This window comes from Mchenga conophoros, linkage group LG23, assembly GCF_057382185.1.
Source record: "Mchenga conophoros isolate Kocher_MC1m ecotype Shallow Benthic linkage group LG23, M_conophoros_male_GT1.1, whole genome shotgun sequence".
Lineage (NCBI taxonomy): Eukaryota > Metazoa > Chordata > Actinopteri > Cichliformes > Cichlidae > Mchenga > Mchenga conophoros.
Genome location: NC_140547.1, coordinates 42702103 through 42712330, shown reverse-complemented (window position 1 = coordinate 42712330; position 10228 = coordinate 42702103). Strand labels below are relative to the sequence as shown.

Sequence of the window (10228 nt, the reverse complement as noted above, 5' to 3'; positions counted from 1 at the left end):
TCTTTTGGGACTGTAAAGATATTCGCCAGTATTGGTCTCTAATCCATGATCATTTACAAAAATGTTTTTTCATTTGTTTTTCCTTCAACTTTTGAGACCATGTTTTTGTGCAATGCACCAGTGGATAAACTGAATTCCAACGACAGAAGACTCCAGTATATCCTTCTGGCCGCAAGTAAAAAGCCTCTTACGAGAAGATGGCTTAAGCCTGAACTACCAACGATAGAAGACTGGATACATTCTGTACAAGAGATCTATACGATGGAAAAGTGTCATTTTCTCTTAAACTTCAGAGGATACCTTCTACGGAATATGGTCTAAATGGACAGACTATGTTAAGCATATGAGGTGTGATTTTGTGTATGATGTTACAACCCTGAGTTCTACATAAACCTACCTGCCCTGCTGCTCCTAACCCTAGATTTTTTGTTTGTTGTTTGTTGTTTGTTTGTTGTTGTTTTGTTTTTTGGGGGGGGTTGTTTTGTTTGTTTTTGTTTTTTCTTCTTTTCTTTTCTCTTCTTTTTCCGTCTTCTTTGTTTTTCAATTATAAGTTAAAATGTGACAGCAAAGAAAATGTAAAAAGGCAAATTACTGTTATGTTCAACAGCTGTCCCAATAAAAGAGAAAAAAAAATATTGTAGTTTCTTATCATTTAGGGATTAATTTTACGTTTTTACAAGACACAAAATAAGTAGGAAACAACCAAACTCCGGTAAGCACAATAAACACACTACTTTAGTAGCAAATAAAATTGTGTCTCTCCGCGCAATCATGTGCCTCCCAGACACTCAGACTCCCTCCTCTCACCTGTAGGGCTCCACACTTCATCTTGGGGTGCGGGCACAGTGGTTTCCCCTCTTCACTCCAGGCCCTCATACCATCTCCTGTCCGTCCACCCACAGCCAGTCTCTGGACAAGAAGCGCAAGCCAATCCAGACGTTATTAGTTGTGTTATGTTTCCTCAGCTCTCTTTGGATCAGCATCGTCTCAGTCTCTGATGCCACACTGGCCAGGTCATTGTGGTGCTCCCTGCAGTACTCCAGAGCTTCCTCCCAAGTCTTTTCCTCCCCGACCACTATTGCTCTGTAGCAGAAGAAGGTTCTTGGATAGCTATATACACTGTGCCATCCATTATTGTCAATACTGCCATAATTTCTGCCTGTTTCATTTCGTGGTTCACCTGATGCCCAGGAAAACCTGGTCACCTCCCCTCCTCCTGACCACATCCACTTGTTTGTGTATGTGGAGCTCCTTTCCAGTCCAATTAGGATGTAGCCAATGTTATTCTTGATCTTCCTAAGTTCTGCAATATCACGTTCGTTATTGACAGGGGCCAGGTCTGTGTAGTACTGCCGGCAGTAAGATAAAGATACCACATCTTGTCAACGTGAACATACTTGCTCAAAGTTCCAGATGAGCTTAGCAGGAGCAGGATGCAGGTGCAGATTGGATGCATCGCTCTCTTGATTTCAAACGGGTTTTGAAAATGTATGTGCGTGAATTGACTTTTATGCTCGCTCATGAGAAAATATTTGCATAGAGCGGCTCTTTCATTCTCTGAATCACACCCACACAACCATATACACTGGTCTTAGTCTAAGTAATTCCTTTCCAGTCCTGACCAGATACCGTCATTAGGTGAGGTCTATCTAACACGGCAACTCAAAACTTCACCCCAAGTCTTTTTGTCCTCAGTATAAACATACTTGAAAAAACTTCAACACATTCTCATTTGAGAAAATACACTGAGCTACTCCTTTCCCCCAGTGCATTCATCCAATGCAAATCAATTTAGAACTTTATTTATAATGTTTGTGCAATAGAGGAGCAGACTTACAAATTTAGAAGGAAATCAAAAAATTTTTCCCTCACTTTATCCATGTAAATGTAGAGACGAGCTAGATATAGTCAATTTACCGCAAAAAAAAAAAAAAAAAAAATCATTTGCATGGGATTTCCCTTTCGTCATCTGTTGTGATGAGCTTACAGGAACTATGTGAAAACCTGCAATTTCTGCTCATTTGTGTTTTTGTTAACCAAATCAGCATAAATCAGCACTTTAGAATTACATAATTCTAATAATACATTTACAGTACTATCCTGGGGTTCCCATTGTCTTCACTGTATTACAGACACTCTATAAATTTGACTATGAATGATTAACATGATTTCTTAAAATAATAATATAAAAGATAGAATTAGAAGGTCCATTACTTGGCATTTGTAGGAAAATGTTTGCAGATCAAAATGTAAAGTCACTGCCTGGGTGTGTTTGGATGAATGACAGAACAGAGCTGTCAAGGTGTGCTGTGGCAGCCAGGATGAAGGACCAAAACACAGGACTCGAAGTTTCTTATGCTCAAATTTCATACCAAATCTTGGATTTCCAGCAGCAACCCATCTTCCCTGCACTCAGTACGTAATTCAGAGGCATATTCTGACCAACCTGGCAGTGACACATGACTCACTGACCTTTTTTATTATTATTATTAGTCATTATTCAAGCAGCTCACGATCTTCTGGTACATCATAAATACTTCATTACTGTGCTCTATATGATCAAAATTAGCATTATCACACAAAAAAAACATTAATATTGCTCAAACTTAGATTTCAGGCAGTACAACTTACTGACGGATAGATGTCAGAAACTGTCGAAGCAAACTTCCCTTTATTTCTACATTCTCAGAATTTAGTTCCATATAAACAGGAATGCGATCAGTTGTTGCCAAAGGATACAAAATCTCAACTTTAAGTAAGGATTCATGTGCATCAGCAGTGGATCCCAGGGCTATGGTCAAAGCTTGTGTGCACCACAGGCAGGGATCCTCACAAGGCTGTTCAACTTCTCCCTGACTCATGCCACAGTTCCCACCTGTCTGAAGGCCTCCACCATCATTCGTATCTCCAAAAAGACTAGTGGAGACAGCCTCAATGACTACACACCTGTAGCCCTCACATCTGTCCACCATGAAGTATTTTCAAGTGGATATTGTCTCTTCATTAATTTCATTAAAGGTACTGTTGAGACACTTATTTGGGGAAGTTGTTACACCACTCTAAATAGATTTTGAGGCAAAACAGGTTTGTTTGGCTCTACATGGAACAAACAAATTAGATTTTGGGATGTATTGAATAAACTAGAGGAAACAAAATTTAGAGCACTTCATAATACTTGCTTGTAATTAGATTTTCACACATTGAAATATTGAGTTAATTTTATTTTTTAAATGTATTTTTTATTGTACTTTGAGGGTTAATAGCACAAAATTGTACAATTGTATAATTGTGTAGTGCAGAGATTTATGTGATTTCTGGTTATGCACTGAAACTTGTGATTTAATAATAACATGACCGAACCCCGCCTGGCTCCTCCTGTCCACTCAGGTCAGTCTCTTGCTTGGGAAAACATATTCCCCTTGATAGGAAATGTTTTAATTACTGATTTTCAGTTGACCTCTTGTGTAATTTGTGATACCCCAGTCTTTCCTTCATGTTCCTCATCTTCACCAATGCCCTCTTGATAGCCACCCTTCCACTAAGAAAACACGCAAAAATATTATTTTATGTCCGTCAGCTTATCTTTGGTGTTCTTCTAATGACAGCGGAAGAGGAAGTTGAAGACTTTACTTGTTAGGTACATATTAGGTAAATCTCTCTTTATGCTTGTATTTCTTTTTTTCTTTTTTTCTTTTTTTTTTTTTTTTGCCTGTCCCGTTTGGCTCTTTTGCCATCAGAATTGTTGTCTAAAGGCAAAGAAAGATGCCCAACGGATTTACTTTACCAAACTGACCATCCCAGCCTTGCCGTAATGGTCCATTTGATTCACCTTTTATTGTTTATTTTATTTTCACTTACTGAATACGGGACAGACTTGACTGGGGGAAAGAAGGGGAGAAAGAAAGAGGGAAAGAGAAACAGCTGAGAAGAGGGACAGGGGAGAAGGGCAAAAGACAAAAACCAACAGAACGGGCAGAGAAAAAAAAATGCATATATCAATCACCTGGATCACCTGCTGAGAAAGAAAAAGAAAGCAAGCAGAAGAGAACAAGAGTAATAGAATAAACAACATCACAATGATATATGGGAATATGACAGTAAATACTAAATGTTAAACATTATTGTGCAGCACATAAGAATCAACAGAACACAGTGTGCTTTGAGGTAGGAGGCCAAAAAGGGTGTAGTTTGTGGGTGTGATCACCCGTGTGTACACCTGTGAGCATGGACGCGCTTGTTTTTTGTTTTTTTAAAAGGTTCCTTCATGTAATAATCTGCTAGAGGGTGTGGGGGGGCCACAGCCCCGTCCTCCAGGGCATGAAGCAGGTATGGAGGAGATCAAAACTCCAGACATCCAGAGGTCCCCAGAACACAAGAGACCAAGGAAGACCAACAGAGGGGCAGCTGCGCCACTGTCCCGGAAAGAGCTGAGGAGAGTCCCAGATGAGGGCTCACTCAGCAGCCGCGGAGCAGAAGCCAGGGGGGGTTGCAGTGACGCGCCCGTGAGCTCCGCCGGCAGCCAGCCGCACCTGAGTGACCGAGCCCCAGGCCGAGAGGCCGAGGGCACCCCACCTCCGAAGTGGCCCGAGCGAGCCCCAGGCTCCAGGGCCCGATAAGCGGCCGCCAAGGAGTGAGCCGGTGTGTACCTGGACGCCCATCCCCAGACACAAAGAACCACCAGCGCACCGACACCTGAGGGGGTCCACCACTGGCAGGGGAAGTGGTGGTAGGGAGAAATAGGCCTCCAAACCTTGGAGGGCCTGAGATGTCCCCAGAGAGGTGGCGCCTGACACCCAACCTGACATATAGACACAGACATACAGGCACACACAGATACAAACATCCATTCCCACCCTCATGCTCTCATATGCACTTACTCCACACTCAACCAACGTGGAGACAGACATAAAGAGACGCTGTACACACGATCACACTCCCCAAGCGTACTCTACAAACCGGGTCTAGGTACCCTTGCCCCTGGAGGGGGGAACTGCACCCAGACCCAGGTGGTGTTACCCTTTTCCCTGCGGTGGGGGGAGGCAGACCGCCCCGACACCGCAGCAGCAGGGAGGCCCCACACTCCAGACCGCAGTCGGACGGCCAACTCCTCCTCCTAGCCCCCCTGCTCCAGCAGGTCGCAGAGAATGGGGGTGAGAGAAGACTTCAAACCTCCCTCCACCCGCTCATTGTAGTGTTGATGCATGTGTGTTCTAAGGTGCATGCTTGTATTTCTGAATCTCGCTCTCCTCCAGGACTGGGCAAGACTCCTTTGTCAGTGTTGGAACTGAAACCTCATCAGGAGGATTGGGTAAGTTTACCAGCATCAGATATCCTCAGCTTAATTTATTCCATATCGGTTTAAAGAAGTGAAAAGACATTTCAGGATTAAAGATTTCAAATCATTCATAAGTAGATTATTTTAAAAAGCTTTAAATGTTCATTCATTCTCTGCCACTTATCCTTTTCAGGTTCACGGGGAGGCTGGAGCCTATCCCAGGTGTTTTAGGATGAGAGGCAGGGTACACCCTGGACGGTTCGCCAGTCTGTCGCAGGGCTAGCACATAGACACAGACAACCATTCGCACACATTGATACCTATGGGCAGAGTTTCCAATTAACCTATCCCCACTAACTGCATGTCTTTGGACTGTGGGAGAAAGCTAGAGTACCTGAAGTGAACCCACGCAAACACAGGGAGAACATGCAAACTCCACACAGAAAGACCCCAGCCTGATAGTGGAATTGAACTCAGGACCTTCTTGCTATGAGGTAACAGCGCTAACCACCATGCCTAAACATATCCTAGTTAAATAGCAGCTATTGAACCTTTACTGAACCTTTAGTGAAACCTGCGAAAATGCAGGTTTCACTATTATCTTGTGGACCTTTGCCTTCACTCTTGCCACTGTTCTTCTGTCACAAATTATTCCTGGCACTTGTCTCCACCCACTCCACCCTGCCTCCACTCTCTTCTTCCATTCTCTTCAAATTTCATTTGACCAGATTCCACTAAATGTAACACTTTACATTGTACTTGTGTAAGAAAATGTCATGGAAATTTGAAATTAAATTAGAAATTAAAGTCAGTATTTTGGGCAGATAATCTTTTATTTTATTTTATTATTATTATTAATTTATTTATTTATTTATTTTGAAAGCTAGAGAGAGAGAGAGAGAGAGAGAGAGAGAGAGAGAGAGGGGGAGAGAGAGAGAGAGAGAGACTTTGCCCACAAGATGGAGACACTGATTCATGCTGGGACTCTTTCTTCAAGGAGTCACATGGATTTCCTTATCAGCATCTGTTCTCAGTAATGTATCTGTTGATAACACACTGGAAATGAGCAAGCACTTTCCCAGTGACCTGGACCTATGCACTGTTGCATGCACGATGTCCCAAAATGCACCTACTTCCTCTAATTTCATGCTGAGTCCTATTGCTGACCAACCCATTGGATTTGTGAAGTTTTGTTTTTGTTGGTTTGTCTGGTGTTTCTATTTATTTATTGTTTCTATTTATTTATGTTTCTCTTTTTCCTTTGTTATGTATTTTATTTTGGACCATAGCATTACAATGTTTGGTTTCTGTCTAGTCACCACCTGCCTTACTTCTTACACGCCAGTTAGTTGTGCTTTCAGCCGATTTTCTTTTTTCCTGTCAGTGAGTCTCCTCTGTGTGCATGTACCTCCAGTTGGTGACTGCCCACTGGCCAGTCTTTTTCCTGTTCAACTTTCTCATGTATGGACTCTGCCTCCTGCCTGCCATTTACTGGGTTTGCTTGCTTTTATGTTTCTGAATTAAAGTTTTAGACTTTACTTTCTGGGATGTTGATATGTTTGGCAATGGAAATTGTATAACAGCAGAACTGTAAGGTCCACAGACTGCATAAAATATGGTCACAAGTTGGTTTGTGAAGTCCTGTTGTGAAGACCCAAGCAGCTGTGAAAAGTGAGGGGTGCACCCGACTGTAAAACCTCAAGCTCATTGTCAAGTCATTAGTCAGCAAGCACATCCTGGATACTCTTCCTTTCTGATGCTAAGAATGCAGCTCAATGATTTGTTCAATACAACCCAAAATGAGTAGCTGGGCTCATGCATTCGCAAGGAAACTGTTTATGAAGGTTATAAATCCAATTTTGTCAAAGATTCAAAACATTTGTGCCAAATGTTGCTTTTCAGCTCCCATTTTTGTGTGTTAAACAGTCTAGTCCAGCTTTAGCAGCTATTTTTTTTACCTTAGGGCTTATTGCAGGATACACGTATGCATAACCAAGCAGCACTTGAATTTGCACAGTGAGACACTGAGCTTCAGAAGACAGACATGTTTCTTTGCTTTTACTGCTGTCTCAGTTGTCCACAAATGTGTCCAACCCCAGGGTCTGTTCAAGAGTGAGCAGATCCACGGTACCAAGAAAACCAAGTAAACAAAGGAGGTATATTCACATTGCAGAAATATGATTGACATATATTTCATACAGGGAGTGCAGAATTATTAGGCAAATGAGTATTTTGTCCACATCATCCTCTTCATGCAAGTTGTCTTACTCCAAGCTGTATAGGCTCGAAAGCCTACTACCAATTAAGCATATTAGGTGATGTGCATCTCTGTAATGAGAAGGGGTGTGGTCTAATGACATCAACACCCTATATCAGGTGTGCATAATTATTAGGCAGCGTCCTTTCCTTTGGCAAAATGGGTCAAAAGAAGGACTTGACAGGCTCAGAAAAGTCAAAAATAGTGAGATATCTTGCAGAGGGATGCAGCAGTCTCAAAAATGCAAAGCTTCTGAAGCGTGATCATCGAACAATCAAGCGTTTCATTCAAAATAGTCAACAGGGTCGCAAGAAGTGTGTGGAAAAACCAAGGCGCAAAATAACTGCCCATGAACTGAGAAAAGTCAAGCATGCAGCTGCCAAGATGCCACTTGCCACCAGTTTGGCCATATTTCAGAGCTGCAACATCACTGGAGTGCCCAAAAGCACAAGGTGTGCAATACTCAGAGACATGGCCAAGGTAAGAAAGGCTGAAAGACGACCACCACTGAACAAGACACACAAGCTGAAACATCAAGACTGGGCCAAGAAATATCTCAAGACTGGTTTTTCTAAGGTTTTATGGACTGATGAAATGAGAGTGAGTCTTGATGGGCCAGATGGATGGGCCCGTGGCTGGATTGGTAAAGGCCAGAGAGCTCCAGTCCGACTCAGACGCCAGCAAGGTGGAGGTGGAGTACTGGTTTGGGCTGGTATCATCAAAGATGAGCTTGTGGGGCATTTTCGGGTTGAGGATGGAGTCAAGCTCAACTCCCAGTCCTACTGCCAATTTCTGGAAGACACCTTCTTCAAGCAGTGGTACAGGAAGAAGTCTGCATCCTTCAAGAAAAACATGATTTTCATGCAGGACAATGCTCCATCACACGCGTCCAAGTACTCCACAGCGTGGCTGGCAAGAAAGGGTATAAAAGAAGAAAAACTAATGACATGGCCACCTTGTTCACCTGATCTGAACCCCATTGAGAACCTGTGGTCCATCATCAAATGTGAGATTTACAAGGAGGGAAAACAGTACACCTCTCTGAACAGTGTCTGGGAGGCTGTGGTTGCTGCTGCACGCAATGTTGATGGTGAACAGATCAAAACACTGACAGAATCCATGGATGGCAGGCTTTTGAGTGTCCTTGCAAAGAAAGGTGGCTATATTGGTCTCTGATTTGTTTTTGTTTTGCTTTTGAATGTCAGAAATGTACATTTGTGAATGTGGAGATGTTATATTGGTGTCACTGGTAAAAATAAATAATTGAAATGGGTATATATTTGTTTTTTGTTAAGTTGCCTAATAATTATGCACCGTAATAGTCACCTGCACACACAGATATCCCCCTAAAATAGCTAAAACTAAAAACAAACTAAAAAACTACTTCCAAAAACATTCAGCTTTGATATTAATGAGTTTTTTGGGTTCATTGAGAACATGGTTGTTGTTCAATAATAAAATTATTCCTCAAAAATACAACTTGCCTAATAATTCTGCACTCCCTGTATGTGTGTCAACCCTGGAGGTAAATAAAAGCAGACATGTGATGCTAATGCTCTACAGCTGCAGGTTTGTCAGACTGCCAAGACTCCTCAGCTCCTCCTTGAGAGTCAGTGATTTATTTGTTCTTATTTATTCTGTCATTTCTTTACAAATTTCCATATTTCATTGTCACATTATTGCAATTTATACAGACTGTGCATTGAAGCTTTATTTAAAGCAAATAGGTACAGTGCACTTACAGTATGTTGATGTTATTTGGAGAGGAAAATAGGGACCACTTCATACTACCATAATGGGAACCATGAAGTATAACAAGTATTTATAGTTACTACTTTATACATAAACAATATGTGGCTCTATTCTAAAGTGCTACCAAAAGAAAATGAAAGATTGTCTAAATACATAATTTCCTTAGGGATTATTAAAGTACTCTGTTTCTGAAATAAAAATTTGCACTCACTGCCCACGCAGTAAGCCTTGCTAGAATTGGGTTGGACCTCCTTTTACCTTCAGAACTGCCTTAATTCCTCCTGGCACACATTCCACAAGGTGCTGAAATCATTCCTCAAGGATTTTGATTCATATTGGCGGGATAGCATCACATCCATGACGTGAATCTCCCAAAGGTGCTTTATTGCCTTGAGATCTGGTGACAGTGGAGGCCATTTGAGTACAAAGAGCTCCTTGTTATGTTCAAAAAACTGTTCGAGTTTTTTTTTAGCTTTGTGACATGATGCATTATCTTGCTGGAGGCAGCCATCGGAAGATAGGTAGACTGGTAGACTAATAGGTAGACTAATGAAGGGATGAACATGGTGAGCAACAATACTTGGGTAAGCATTCAAAGACTGCGCATTTGGTACTAAGTAGCCCAGAGTGTACCAAGAAAATATCCAAGACACCATCACACCACCAGCAGCCTAAACTGTTGAAATCAGGTAGGATGATTCTATGCTTTCATGTTTTTTATTCCAAATTCTGACCCTATCATCTGAATGTGGCAGCACCAATCAAGATCAGAGCAGGCAACATTTTTCCAATCTTTTATTGCGAGCGTAAACTTCCTGTTCTTATTTGACAGTTGTGGTCGTCTGCTTCTACACCCCATCTGCTCGAAGGGTTGATGTGTTTTCAGAGGTGTTCAGAAAACGAATGCTTACTGGATATCTCGTCTTTTTTAGACCATTCTCTGT

At 41.9% G+C, this 10228-nt stretch overlaps 1 pseudogene; it reads right to left on the bottom strand.

Moving 5' to 3' along the window:
- Positions 1-735: 735 nt before the first annotated feature.
- On the bottom strand, positions 736-1456 carry LOC146547953 (C-type lectin lectoxin-Phi1-like; annotated as a pseudogene).
- Between the last annotated feature and the right edge of the window lie 8772 nt (positions 1457-10228).